The sequence below is a fragment of the Carettochelys insculpta genome, chromosome 32 (genome assembly GCF_033958435.1).
Source record: "Carettochelys insculpta isolate YL-2023 chromosome 32, ASM3395843v1, whole genome shotgun sequence".
NCBI lineage: Eukaryota > Metazoa > Chordata > Testudines > Carettochelyidae > Carettochelys > Carettochelys insculpta.
The window spans coordinates 9,902,582-9,917,450 of NC_134168.1; positions in this window are offsets into that span (position 1 = coordinate 9,902,582).

Genomic DNA, 14,869 nt, shown 5'->3' on the forward strand with positions numbered 1-14,869 from the left:
GGAGGGCGAACCACAGGCCATCCCTACACCCAAGCTCAAGGATATCCTGAACCAAATGCAGATTATGGAGGATGGTACGGCCCAGGACGGTGTAGGTCTGGTTGGGGTGAACAACGTCCTGCAGCCTGGACCCCAAGCAGCGGGAAATGGCTTTAGTGATGATCTTGTAGTCCGTGCTGAGGAGCGAGAAGAGACGCCAATTCCTGAGGTCGCAGGGGTCCCGCTTCTTGGGCAGCAGGGTGAGGACGGCTCGCCTGAACAATAGGGGGAGGACCCCCCTTTGCAAGGACTCGGAGCAGACGCTGAGCAGGTCTGGGCCGAGGACGTTCCAAAACACTCGGTAAAACTCCACTGTCAGCCCATCCATGCCCAGGTATTTTTTGGCGGGCATGAGACGGAGGGCTTCCGACAACTCGGATAGAGTGAGAGGAAGCTTCAGCCAGTCCCGGTCGCCCACGCTGACCGAGGGGAGTTGGTCCCAAAGCACCCTGAAGGCGTCAGGGTCGGTCGGATCTTGGGAGAAAAGGGTGGCATAGAAGGCACGGGCCCTCTCGTGCATCTCCGCGGGATCCGTAAGAGGGGTGCCATCGTCTGCAAGAAGGCCGAGGATATGTTTCTTGCCAACCCTCTTTTTCTCCAGGGCATAAAAGAAGCGGGAGCCGCGGCCCATTTCCCAAAGGAGTTGGATTCGCGACCTCACCAAGGCCCCCTGTGACTGAAAGGCATCGAGGGGCCTGAGCTCGTCCCTCTTCTCCCAGTATGTGCCGTGGAGGGATGGATCTCTGGGGCTGGCGGCTAGGCGCCTCTCCAGCTCAAAAACCTGCCACTCCAGCTGCCCTATCAGCGCATCCCGCCGCTGGCTGGCCCCCCGGGTATAGTTGAAGCAAAAAAGCTGCGCGTGCACCTTTCCCAGATCCCACCACTGCCGTGCCAAGGGTAAGAAGCACCGTTGCCCGCACCAGGCCAGCCAGAACTCCCGGAAGGATGCAATGAAGCCCACGTCCTCCAGCAAACTGTCGTTGAAATGCCAGTAGGACGACCCCCGCTTCCCCTGTGAAAGGGAAGCTTTTATGACCCCCAAATTGTGGTCCAAGAAGGGGGCTGGCTGCACACTGGAGGAGTGGGCCCGAGAGAAATGTTGACGGGTAATATAAATGCAGTCCAACCAGGAGTGTACAGATTTATGGCCCACCACCCAGACGTAGGTGAAGATGGTGTCCTCGTCCGGGTGGTGGCTACGCTGGACGTCCACTGTGGGGGAAAAAGGAAAACTGCTGTAGGGGTTATAATTTTTACTTTTCCACAATAACCAGACCCCACTCTGTGAGAGGAAATTAGGGGGTCATCTGCACCTCTTTGAAGTTCTTACCTTGTCACTTAGAGACAATTTACCCTGAACACTCCTTTGTTTTTGTCATCATCTACCTTTGTAGGGTAAACTGAAGTCAGCAGAGCTGGTGTTTGCAGACAGATCTCAGGAGAACTTGGCTGAGACTTTGGTATGTTAAAGAAGACAATTAACTACCAAAGTATCTGAACCAACTGTATAAAAAGGCCTGAAAACTGATTCTCAGGGGTCCCACTTCGCTGGAAGTTGGCAGCCTGCATATATGCAAATCAACTTTCCTTTTAGATCTCACTCTTGCCTCACTGCTTTGACCTCCAGCCTCGAACCTGTGGGAACACTGTACCCCAGGGGAAAGTGGCTTCACCAACACCACCAGGGAATGATGGTTGATGAGCCTCCTGAGGATGTCCGCAGCAGCCTGGCACTGCTCAGTCCCCATGCGGTTCCGTTCCTGTACGGTTTAATTGAAATCCCCGCTGAGGACCAGGCACTCGTGAGGATCAATAGTGCCGAGGAAGGCCGCCACCTGCCGGAAGAAGGGTGGTCTCTCCGGGGGGAGTGTCGGGACATGGATGTTAAGAGGGTGAAGGGGCAGCCGCTCCACCCGCACCTGGAGATACAGCAGACGGCGCGGCATGACCTCGGTCGTTCCCCAGCACCTCGGGCTGCAGGTCTGGGGAGAACAGCGTTGCTACCCCAGCCCGGTGGGCCGAGAGATGGCTAAAATAGGCCCTGTTTCCCCACTCCAGCCGCCACCTGGCTTTGGCAGCTGGGATAGTGTGGGTCTCCTGCAGAAAGGTGACCGAGTACCCTCCCCCCCGGAGGAAGGAGAGCACTCGGCACCTGTGGAGACCCGCGCCGCAGCCCCTGGCATTTAGTGTGGCAAAGATGATAAGCGCCATTTGGAGGGCTGGGGAGGATCCCCGCCAGACGGAGTGCCGACGGTCCACCGGGGCCACACAACAAACCGTGACCGACCCCAAAAGCAATTGGGGTGTCACAGAAGCTGCGGGCCCAGTGGTAGGCTGTGGCATCCCTCCTCGGGGTCCCCTTGCCCTCCTTCAGAAGGGCCCTCACGGACTCTAGGCTGGAATGGAAGTCGCCCCAGTGCTGGAGGGCGAGAGCTACCTTCTTCTTGGAGCCGTGAACATCCTCCAAGAACTGACGCATCTCGCCAAGCAGAGCGTGGGGTGCCGAGCCCTTGGGATCCTGGGTACGCATTGGCCTTGTGTTCTTCTAGGGCCCATGGCTGGAAGAGAGATCTAGGCAGGGGCTGGGGTTTAATTTTGGGAGGGATGGGGGTGGTGGAGGGAGAGGAGCCCCAGAAGTGCTGAGAGAGGGCGATGCAAGGCAGGCCTCCCGTGGAGTCGCAGCCTCGGGGGCAGTTATTGATAGGCAGAGATCTGGGGGAGGGGTGGGGACAGGGAGGATGGAGATTATAGTGGGAGGGTCGTGGGGAGAGGAGGGAGTGGAGGAAGAGGAGGGTCTGGAAGGGGTAAAATTGCAGGGTCTGGAGCAGGACATTGGTTGGAGAAAGGAGTAGGGGTGGGAGTGAGGGGAGGCGCTAAGGTTGGAGGGGGGCAGGGGATGTGAATGGAAGGGGTCTTGGGGTGGGGGCTTCCTCAGGTGGTGGGAGACGAAGAGGGGTTAAGGGCAAGGGGCCAGCGCACTCAGCAGGAGGCACCAACAAAAGTGGAGGGGTGGGTGTCTGGGTTTTTGGCTCCAGGAGAGGGGCTGGGCGATAGAGGCGGAGGGGCCAGGGGACTGAGGCAACGAGGAGGGAGGGAAAGAGAGGGCAGGGCGGCAAGGGAAGGGGGCAACCTCCTCCTCCGCGGGCTCAGCTTTAGAGGAGCCCAAGAGCCTGCGCCCTCATCCGCCATGATGGTAACAATCCTGGCAGCTCTGGACGAGTCGGCCACCGTTTGATGGGAGGGAGGGGTAGCAGTGGAGGAGAGGGGGAGGGGGCAACACTGGATGACCCCCCAGTGGGCACGGAGGCCGTGATGGCCTCTGTAAGAGGGAGGAAATTTATTAAGAGTGAGGGTCTTTAAGAGAGCGGGGGAAGGGGGAGAGGAGAGGAGAGGGGAAGGAGAAATGTAGCTGCCCCTCCAACAGTGGCCAGGGACCTGGTCAGGTGGGGGAAGGGCAATGGAAGGGAGAGAGGGAAGTGAGACAGGGAAAGGGGAGCACAGAAATGGCCACAACTCCCAGCAGTAGATGGTGAAGATGGCTCCTGTTTCTGCACTGGGGCGTGGGGGGTGGGATTCAAAATATGTGCATGTGTGGGGGTGTGAGTGGGGGGGGCTCAGGTGCCTAAAAAAGCAGAAGCGGGGGAGCGTGGGCACTCAGAAGAAGGGGGGGGAGTGGCAAAGCTGACCAAGGGGCAGGACTTAAAGGGAGGGCTGTGCCCACCGACACCTGAGGGGTGGGCCCACAGTAGCTGCTGCAGAGCCTCACAGACAGCGGGGGGAGGAGGAAGGGGCAGCTCGTTGCAGGGGGCCTACATGGAAAGGGCCCCAGCAGCAGCTGGAGGTGGGAAGGGCAATAAGGGAGGCAGTGGCGGCAGGGCTGGGGCAGGGACTGAGCTCTAACAGCCCACCCCTGACTATGCAGCCACCCCTCTGGAGCCCCGGTGGAGAGGGGTCCCGCCCAAATCAACCGTTCCCCAAGCCACTCCACAGAAGGCTGTGGAGGGGAGCCCAACTGCCACTTTAAGAAAGCCCCTCACCTCCTCCAAAGCAGTGAGGGTGCAGCAGCTGGTAGGTGAAAGCGTGGACACAAACGGGGCCAGCAGTCTCCCCCCAAAAGGATGGAAAGGGGGGGTCCTCCTGCTAAGGGGCAGGGGGCAAGAGTCCCCCACACTCCAGCCACCCAGCAGCTCCTGATAAAACTAGCTGGAAAGGGTGGGGGAGTTGGGGGAGGCAGAAGCAGCCTGCCTGCCGGGGCAGGAGACAAGCTGGCCCAAGAAGCGGGGGTGGTGTCCCAAGAAGACAGCCCCACGGAGGCTTCAAGCAGCCAGGAACTGCCCACCCCCCAGCACCACACCTCTCCACCGTAGGGAGGGTTCCTGGGGGCGGGGGGGACAGACCCCACAGCAGTCCTGCAGGTCACCTGCAGGGTGTGAGCACCTATTGGAAGGCTGGATGGGTTGGCGGACACAGCCCGCCCACAACTGAAAGACCCCTCTCGGGACAAGGAGGGACCCACTAAAGGAACCGTGGCTCCACATAGACATGAGGAACAACAAAAGAGAAACCAGGGCAGTGGTGAGGGTCAAAGTTTAAAATGAGGGAACCAGAGGGGGACACTGAGCACAGAACCCCGGACAGTGCCCACTGCTCCTCAAAAGTGTCCAGGGAGTCGGTGGGCAACGCCCAGAGGAACTCTGCTCAGATTCGTGAGCAGATGGAGGAAAGGAAGTAGGCCCCACAGTCGCAGGTTGGCCCCTCTGCCAACCTCCTTCTCCCTGGTTTTCTAAATGGCCACTTCGGCCATGGACAGGAGGAGGCAAACGAGGAGGTCCTGTGACTTTGTGGGGCCACGGCTAGGGTGTGATAACATGAGGAGGTGTGGGGAGACGTGCAGCCAGAACCTCAAGAGGAGGTTGTGGAGGAGCCGGAAGAGGGGCTGCAGCCTGGCGCACTCATTGTAGATGTGCGCCAGGTCCTCCCTCATACTGCAGAATGCGTAGGTGTCTGGGGTAGGGGTGAACCGCGTCAAGTACACGCCCGTGCTCACCACTCCCTGCAGAATCCTCCAGCTGATGTCCCTGGCGGGCCACGGAATAAAGGGAAAATAGAAGCTGGCCCACCCTCCGATGGTGGCAACCGGTCCCGCCATTTATGGTCAGGGCGGGACACGAGGGTGGGGAAGTGGGGTGTGTAAAGCACGAGCATGTAGAAAAGATGTCTAGGCGCAGTTGGGAAGGGGACCGGCTGCAAGGTGTGCAGACGGCTGGGATGATGAGGAGGGGGGTGGTGGGTGGGGTCACGAGGCTGGGGGCCCACGCAGAGATCCGGAGGGCCAGGAGTAGGAGGGTGACGTGGCGCACCCTCTCGCAGGACCCAATCGAGGTAGACATGACCAGTGGGCGGCAGGGAAGCCTTCACCTCCTCGAGTACGTGCTGGGGGAAACGTAGGGTGGAGAGCCCCATGCGCTGAGCGAGTGCCGGGGCCTCCATCCAATATCCCTGGTCGTAGTCCAGGAGGTCTCCGACCCTGGTGATTCCACCGAGGACCAACCTCCAGTGCACCGCGGGAGACTCTGATGCCTGCACATAAAGGTAAGGGTTGTGTAGCAGGGGCTCCATGAGGAGGTCTTCCCCCGTGGCGGCCCCTAAGGACCTGGAGGCTGCGAGCAGCCGCCAAGTGCGCAGGAGGTCCTGGTAGAAGGCCGGCAGCTCCGAAAGGCCTCACGGACAGTCTCTTGGGTGTAGAAAGGAGCTGCCAATCATATTGGAGCCCCCAGTAACAGTGGAGGAAAGCATGCGCCAGCGTACTCCATGCCGGACTATCTGCACTGCTGGTGTTGAGCAGTCTCTGCAGGGCCTGGAGGCAGAGGAAATGGACCAGAGTGCGCATGCAAGTCATGCCCTGTCCTCCCTCCTCCAGGGGAAGATGGAGTACCCCTGCAGGGACCCAGCGCAGTCCTGGCCAGAAGAACTCCAGGGTTGGCCTCTGGAGCTGGACCAGGAACTCCGGGAGTGGGACCAGGGTGTTGAGGCGGTGCCAGGGCATGGACAGGATGAGCTGGTTGTGAACCAGTGGCCTCCCATGCAGGGAGAGACACGGGAGTAGTCCTGTCCACCTCTGCAACCGCTCAGCCACCCCGCTCCCTAAACCTTGCCAGTTTTCCGGCGGGGAGGGATGCGTGGTAGATAAATTAATGCCGAGATACAGCAGCAGACCCACAGTCCACCAGATGGCCTGGAGCGAGGGTTGGGGGGGGGCGGCTCGTCTACCATTCAGCTTCGACCACGAGGCCAGAGCTCTTGACCCAGTTGACCCAGGCGGAGGAGGCTGCCAAGTAGATGGCTTGGCAAGCCTCTAGCCACTCCAGGTCTCCCGGGTCCTGAACCAAGATGAGCACGTCGTCGCCGTACGCTGACAGAACCAGCCGCAACCTCACCTCTCAAAGCACCTACCCCATCAGCCTTCGACGAAGGAGGCAGAGTAAGGGCTCGATGGCCAGGGCATAGAGCTGTCCTGAGAGGGGCAGCATTGTTGTACTCCCCGACCGGAGCGGTCAGGGTCCAGTTGAGCTTGACCATACACTCCGAGGCAACGTACAGCACTCGGAGACACCCGATGAAGTGGGCCCCGAAGCCAAGGGGCTGCAGCGTGCCCAGGCGATACCCATGGTCCACCCTGTCTAACACCTTCTCCTGGTCCAAGGACAGGAGGGTGAATGACAGGCCATCCCTACACCCAAGCTCTAAGAGATCTTGGACCAAGTCCAGGTTATGGAGAATGGTGTGGCCTGGGACGAGGTAGGTATGGTAGGGGTGGACCACGTCTTGCAGCACGGACCCCAAGTGGCAGAAGATGGCTTTGGCGATTATCTTGTAGTCCGTGCTGAGGAGCGAGATGGGACGCCAGTTCCGAAATTCGCGGGGGTCCCCTTTTTTAGGTAGCAGGGTGAGGACAGCCTGCCTGCACGACAGGGGGAGGACCCCGCTTTGCAAGGCCTCAGCCCAGACGCTGACCAGGTCTGGGCCGAGGACATCCCAAACAGCGGTAAAACTCCACGGTCAGACCCTCCATGCCCGGGTATTTATTGGCGGGCATGAGACGGACGGCTTCTGAGAACTCAGCTAGAGTGAGAGGAAGCTCTAGCCCTTCCCGGTCGCCCATGCTGACCAAAGGGAGTCGGTCCCAAAGCACCCTGTGGGCGTCGGCGTCAGTGGGATCCGGGAAGAAAAGGGTGGCGTAGAAGGCGCGAGCCGTGTCGCGCATCTCCACTGGATCCGTAAGAGGGGTGCCATCCTCCACAACAAGGCAGAGCATATATTTTTTGGCAACCCTCTTTTTCTCCAGGGCTTAGAAGAATCATAGAAGCCACAATCCATCGCCCGAAGGAAGTGGATTCGAACCTCACCAAGGCCCCCTGTGCCGGAAGGGCATCGAGGGCGCTCGTCTCGTCTCTCTTCTCCTGGTACGTACCGCACAGGAATTAATCTCCTGGGCTGGCAGTTAGGTGCCTCTGCAACTCAAGAACCTCCTGCTCCAGCTGCCCTATCAGCGCATCCCGCCACCGCCTGGCCCTCCGGGTATAGTCGCAGCAGAAGAGCCGCCTGTGATACTTTCCCAGATCATACCACCGCCATGACGTTGCCCCCGCCAGGCCAGCCAGAACTCCTGGAAGGACTGCATGAAGCCCACGTCCTCCAGCAGGCTGTTATTAAAGTGCCAGTAGGCCGACCCCTGCTTCCCTGGAGAAAGGGAAGCCTTCACGGCCACCAAATGGTGCTCCTAGAAGGGGGCTGGCCACGCGCTGGAGGAGTGGGCCCGAGAGAGATGTTGTCGGGAGATGTAGATGCGGTCCAAACGGGACTGCATGGATTTGTAGCCCACCACCCGGACGTAGGTAAAGACGGTGTCCTCGTCCAGGTGGTGGCTGTGCCAGACGTCCACTAGGGAGCAATGATTGATGAGCTCCCTGAGGACGCCCGCAGCAGCCTGGAACTGCTCGGTCCCTGTACGGTACTGATCCTCAAGGGTGCAGTGGAAAGCCCCACCAGGACCAGGCACTCGCGAGGACGGATGGAGTCGAGGAAGGCCGCCGCCTGCTGGAAGAAGGATGTTCTCTCCGGGCCGGATGTCAGGGCATAGACTTTGACCAGGTGGAGAGGCAGCCTCTCCACCCACACCTGGAGATACAGCAGGCAGCCCGGCACAACCTCGATGCTCCCCAGCACCTCGGGCTGCAGGTCTGGGGAGAACAGGGTCGCTACCCCGGCCGGACGGGCCAAGAGGTGACTAAGAGGGACCCAGTCTCCCCACTCCAGCCGCCAACTGGCTTTGGCGGCGGGAGTAGTGTGGGTCTCCAGCAAGAAGGTGACCAAGTACCCCCCGCCTTCCGGAGGAAGAAGAGCACTCGGCACCTGCGGAGACCCGACCCACAGCCCCTGGAATTTAATCAGGCAAAGATGATCAGCGATATTTGGACGGCTGGGGAAGATCCTCGCCGGAGGGAGCACCGAAGGCCCCCGTGGGGCCACACAGCAAACCGTGACCGACGCCGAAAGCAATTAAGGCATCATGGAAGCCAAGAGCCCGTTGGTAGACCATGGCATCCCTCCTCCCGGTCCCCTTGCCCTCTATTAAAAGGGCTCACGGACTCTAGGATGGCGTGGAAGTCACCCCAGGGCTGGAGGACGAGAGCGACCTTCTTCTTGGACCCGTGAACGTCATCCAAGACCTGGTGTATCTCGCCCGCCAGCGCATGGGGTGCTGGGGTTTCGGAGTGCCGAGCACCCATGAGCCCCGTTTTCTTATGGGCCCCATGGCGGGAAAAGCAATCAAAGTGGAGGGTGGGGTCCAAGTTCGGGGGGGGATGCGGGCGGCAGAGGGAGAGCAGCCCCGGAGGTGCTGGGAGTGGGTGGTACAGCAGAGGCCTACCAGGCAATCACAGCCTCGGCACCAGATGTGGGTGGAGAAGTTTTGAGGGGAGGGGTAGAGAGGGGAGGGGTAAAGGTGTTGTGGATGAGGGTTGAAGGAGGAGGGAAGGGGTCTGGAGGAGGTGGGAGTGGCGGAAGAGGGGGAAGGGGAGGGCCTGGAGCGGGGAGGGATGCAGGTTTTTGCATGGGACATTGATTGGAGAGGGGATCGGGGTGGGGGTAGGGGCTGGGATGGGAGTGTAGGGGATCTTGGGAGGGGGAACTTCCACGGGCGGTGCAAGGGGAGTTGGGGTTAGCGGCAAGGTGCCCACGCACTCAGCGGCGGCCACCGATGGGGTGGGGGGAATGCTGGTAGGGTCGTCAGGTCTGAGAGGGGAGGGAGGATATAATAGGAACACCAGTTCTCCCGGGGCATCCGGGGGCTGGCCGACCCCCGCCGAGAGGTCATCCCCGATTGAGAGGGGGGGCCGCACCCTGTGACGTCCCGGAGCAGCGAAGGGGGAGGGCGCTTAAAGGGGTGCTAATGGGCGGGGAGGGGGCAGCGATGGGGGTGGGGAGTAGAGGGACGGCCCGCGGACCTCCAATAGTTGGCCGTGCGCATCCAGGGCTGTCGGGGCAAGACCCGGGGCCTCGACCTCCTGCGACAGGAGGGCAAGGCTGAGGCTCACCTCCTCCGGATGCTCCACAGGGGCAAGCTGGGCAGTGGACAGGGGGGTGTCAGAGGGGGGGCAAGGGGGTGACAGAGGCAGTCTCTGTTTTTTGAGGCTCCAGCTCCGGGGCAGAAGGGGTGGTGTCCTTTATGGCTGTCCTCCGATGGGGTGGGGTGCCGGTCGCGCGCACTTCTTTTTTGTCTTTTTGCTTCTACCAGCACCCAGTCCTCCAAGGAGGGGGGCTGGGTGGCAGAGGAGGAAGGGCCAGGGGGCTGAGGCAACAAAGAGGGTGGGAGGAAGGGAGGGGCCGGGACAGCAGGGAGAAGGGACGGCCCACCCTGGTGTGCGCCCTGCCCAGTTCCTGCTGCTGGCCCTGCCTCCCTCTCCTCCAGGGACCCAGCTCTTGTGCCCGCTCGGACGCCAGCGTCCACTTCTTCTTTCCCGGCACCACCAGTTTGGGTGCCCTCCCAGGCCCGTGCAGCGACGGATCCATCCGGGAAGAGAAGAGGAGGGGCGGTCACAGGGTCTCTTGCTGTTGGGGCACCGCCGGTCTCGTGGCTGGTGCCCCCTGGGTCGGAGGAGGTCTTGGGCTCCTCTTCGGGCCAGGCCAGGGGACAATCCCTCCGGATGTGCCCCGTGGCCGGGCACACGAAACACTGGGCCTCCCCCAGGGCATAAAAGACCCGATACTGGGCCCCTTGGTAGGGCAGCAGTATAGCCCCCTCCTGGGCTACCGCTGGATCCTTACAGCCGAGGGGGAGGGAGCTCAGGACCAACAGAGGCCGGCCCAGGGCAGTGAGGAAAGGCAGAAGGGCGGAGTTAGGGAGGAAGAACAGGACGGAGGGGAACACCAACCGCACACCCAGGTCTTCCACCGGCTCTAGGGGCACGTACATGCCCCCTACTGCCAAGCCCCTGTCCACCGCCTCCTGGGTGGTGGCCTTTGAAGCCAGGAAGAAAACAATCTTCCCAAAAATACGGGGGCCGCCACCATGGCCGCAGGCCCCACCACCCGTGCCAACGCTCGCATGTAGGTCTCCACGTGCGGCAAGGCAGCCACCAGGAGGCAGCGGACTCCGTGCCTCCTGTTGAGCACAGGGAAAGGGCCGCGACCGTCGGGGGTGGTAGTCCTGGTGGAGGTGAAGGGAGCAGGGTGCGAGGCAGCAGCTGCCACCTGGGTGTACGACCTGGGCGCCGAAAAATCAGAGCCTCCAGGAGCAGTGGTGGGAACAGTGGGGCAGGGAGAAGGGGGAGCTGCACCAGATGTTGCAGCAGCAGGGGTAAGAGTCCCTTCCATAGGAGGTTTAGACTTGCGGGCTGGGCTCTTGCTTTTCTTTTTCCCCTGGCCCTTCGTATGCTTTAGGGGGTTTGGTTCTGGGTGGGGTCACCGGAGGATGTCGCAGCGGGGGTGGCAGGAGCCCTGCAGCCTACGCCCTTCCCCTTGGCCAACAAGATGGCGAGGACCCCAACGGCCCTGCATGCGGAGTCCACCATTTCAGGGGCAGAGGGGGTGCTAGTGGAGGAGGAGGACATCAGCAGACGACTCCCCAGTGACTATAGAGGCCATGATGAGAGGTGCAAGGGTGAGGGAATTTATTGTTGGGGCACTTTAAGAGAGCGGGAGGAGAGGAGAAGGGAGGAAGGAAGTGGCTGCCTCCCCTCCCCCAGTGGCCAGGCTGAGGACCTCGTCAGGTGGGGGCGGGGCAGCAGGAGAGAGGGAGGAAAGGGAGGTGCAAGGAAGGTCAGAGCTCCCAGCTCAAGATGGTAAGCTGCTCCTCCAGTTGTGCAGGGATGGGGGGGGAGGGGGTGGTGAGTGAGTGGAAGGGGAGGGGCTCAGGCACCTAACAGAAAGCAAAAAGGGGGGAGCCATGGGCTCAAGAAGGGGGGGGCAAAATGGAAGGGGGGTAGAAACAGCCAAAGGAGGGGGGCTTGGGGGGAGGAGTGTGCCCACGGGTGCCAGAGGGTGGGCCCAAAACAGCTGCTGCAGAGCCTCACAGGAGCAAGGAGGAGGAAGGGGCAGCTGGTAAGAGTGGGGCTCAGATGGGAAGGGCCCCAGTAGTGGCTGGGTGTGGGAAGGCCAGTGGGAAAGGTGGTGGCTGCAGGGGCAGGGCAGGGACCACACCCTAACACCCCACCCCCAGCTATGCAGAAACCCCTCTGGAGCCCTGGTGGAGAGGGGCCCCGGCCAAACTCACCGCTCCCCAAGCCGCTCCACAGGAGGCTGTGGAGGGGAGCCCAACTGCTGCTTTAAGAAAGCCCCTTACCACCTCCGAAGCAGTGAGGGTGCCGCAGCTGGCAGATGAAAGGGTGGAGCCAAAGAGGGGGCCAGCAGTCTCCCCCCAAAAGGATGGAAAGGGGGAGCCCTCCTGCTAAGGGGCAGGGGGCAAGAGTCCCCCACACTCCAGCCACCCAGCAGCTCCTGAGAAAACTAGCTGGAAAGGGTGGGAGAGTGGGGGGAGGCAGAAGCAGCCTGCCTGCCGGGGCAGGAGAGAAGCTGGCCCAAGAAGGGAGTGGTGTCCCAAGAAGACAGCCCCACGGAGGCTTCAAGCAGCCAGGGGCTGCCCACCCCCCAGTACCACGCCTGTCCACCGTGGGGAGGGTCCCAAGGGGGGGGACAGACCCCACAGCAGTCCTGCGGGTCTCCTGCAGGGTGTGAGCACCTATTGGAAGGCTGGATGGGTTGGCGGACGCAGCCCGCCCACAACTGAAAGACCCCTCTCGGGACAAGGAGGGACCCACTAAAGGAACCGCGACTCCTAATAGACCCGAGGAACAAGAAAAGAGAAACCAGGCCAGTGGTGAGGGTCAAAGTTTAAAATGAGGGAACCAGAGGGGCACACCGAGCAGAGAACTCCAGACAGTGCCCACTGCTCCTCAAAGATGTCCAGGGAGTCGGTGGGCGATGCCCAGAGGAACTCTGCTCGGATTCGTGAGCAGATGGACGAACGGAAGTAGGCCCCACACACGCAGGTTGCCCCCTCTGCCAGCCTCCTCTCCCTGCTTTTGTAAATGGTCACTTTGGCCATGGCCAGGAGGAAGCCGACGAGGAGGTCCTGCGACTTTGTGGGGCCACGGCTAGGGTGTGATAACATGAGGAGGTGTGGGGAGAAGTGCAGCCAGAACCTCAAGAGGAGGTTGTGGAGGAGCCGGAAGAGGGGCTGCAGCCTGGCGCACTCAGTGTACATGTGCGCCAGGTCCTCCCTCATACTGCAGAAGGCGTAGGTGTCTGGCCTTGGGGTGAAGCGCGCCAAGTACACGCCCGTGCTCACCACTCCCTGCAGAATCCTCCAGCTGATGTCCCTGGCGGGCCACGGAATAAAGGGAAAATAGAAGCTGGCCCACCCTCCGATGGTGGCAACCGGTCCTGCCATTTATGGTCAGGGCGGGACACGAGGGTGGGGAAGTGGAGCGTGTGAAGTCATTATTTAAAACATTTTGCTCATTATCGTTAGTGGGGGGGCCAGGGAGAGGATCATTTGGCCATTGAGCACCCTCATGATGTGGGGCTGCTAATTGAGCCTGCCGAATTAAAGCTGCATAATCATGTGGAGGCAGATTACCTCTTAAGAGCCAGTCCATGTCCCGATGCGTGGGGTTATCAATGTTAATAAGCCTTTGTACTTCCTCACGGAATCCTTGGGGGTCCTCTCGGAAAGGAGGCAAAATGCTCTTAAAATTTAAAATAGCAGCAGCGGTCCATGGTGCATGGATTCGCTGTGGAGCCTCTCCTGAAGCCCCTGGAAACAGTCTAAGGGGAGCCTCTATGACTTGTGATGAGTTTCCCTGATCAGAAATATTGGTGGCTGGTGACAACTCTTGTGAGTTCTTAAATAAGGTCGGGAAGTAGCATTGCTCCAAGGAAACTTTAGATGGGCGAGCACCCTTCGCAATTGCAACAGGGTTTGTGTCAGTGTGGATTCCAGTTGGCTTCCAACCAGCTTTAAACAATATAGGGTTAAGGCTATTAATCAACTCCTGAAGAGTATGTTCCTTAAGAGGCTTCATGGGTACAAAGATCATATCAGGATGGTCTGGTTTAAGTAAGGTGAGGGATAATTCAACCTGGCGCAGAGATGGGGGCTGTTCTGGCTGATTAGGCAGTGTCTGGTTTATTCGTGAGGAAGAAGCAGTGTGATCTGGTGGAGGGGATGGATGTGTGGGAGGCAGGGGTGGCGGTAGCCAGCCTGTCCACATGTCCAAAAGGTCCTCTGGCGGGTCAGGGATTGGGGCTGGGGTAGCCTTATTCTCAGGCAACTGAGGATATAATTGTGCCATTGCTGGGGAGAGTGGGGGCGCAGACGGCGATTCTGGGGAATCGGGCTGTTTCTTTAGAGTAGCCAATTGTTGCTGCAGCTTCTCAATAGAGTCTTTTTGGCTAGCCATTATGCTTTGGTTCTTTTTCTTTTCTGCCACATCCTGCCAGAGGTACCAATATTCCATCTGGTTAGGATGTGTTTCCTCGAGGAAACCTCGAAGGTGGGCAAGCTTTTCCAAATCAAAACTGCCCTCTAGTGGCCACTGTTTTCGGGGATTCCCATAAGTAGAGCCATTCCAAATGTCCATCAATTTCTTAAGTCTCCGAAGTTGCAAACCTGCCGGCAATTTCCCAAGCTGACTGTAAATTATTATCATCTGAGACAAGGGAGTCCCAGGCTGTGAGGTGCCTTTCCCCTGAGTTGGAGACAAACTGGAGGGAGCAGTCCCACCCATGTTAGCACTGTCCTGTCCAAGGACAGCACAGGAGCCCAGCAGTTCTACCCTCTCCAAGGGCAGCACAGGCGTCTAGCAACACTACCCTCTCCAAGGACAGTGTGGGAGTCCAGACAAACTCTCAGCTTCACTCACACTTATCACACGCCGGAGAGAAACCGCCCTTGCTTTCGGCAGCTGTTCAGTAGCACTGACAGCGCCGGTGCGGCTGCGGTTCTATTCCAGACTTCACTCACTAAAAACCATGCGCCTGGACTCGCCACCAGTCAGTCGGCAACAACCCAACCCCTATTTTGGCTATACCCAACGTTTTAAATCTCTCTCGAGCCTCCTGGAGAAAATTTAGGAAGGAAAGATGACTCTTACCGCCAACCGGTTCAGCCAGCGAGGAGAACAGGGAGGCGGAGCGGGGATTTTAAATGGATCCCTCACCCTTTAGGTGCGCGCTGTGGCCCGATCCTGTTCCCCATCGTCAGCCTCTCCAGCTGGAGTTCCAAGCCGTCCCTTCGTGGTCGCCAAATTGTCGGGGAAGCCACTTTTCC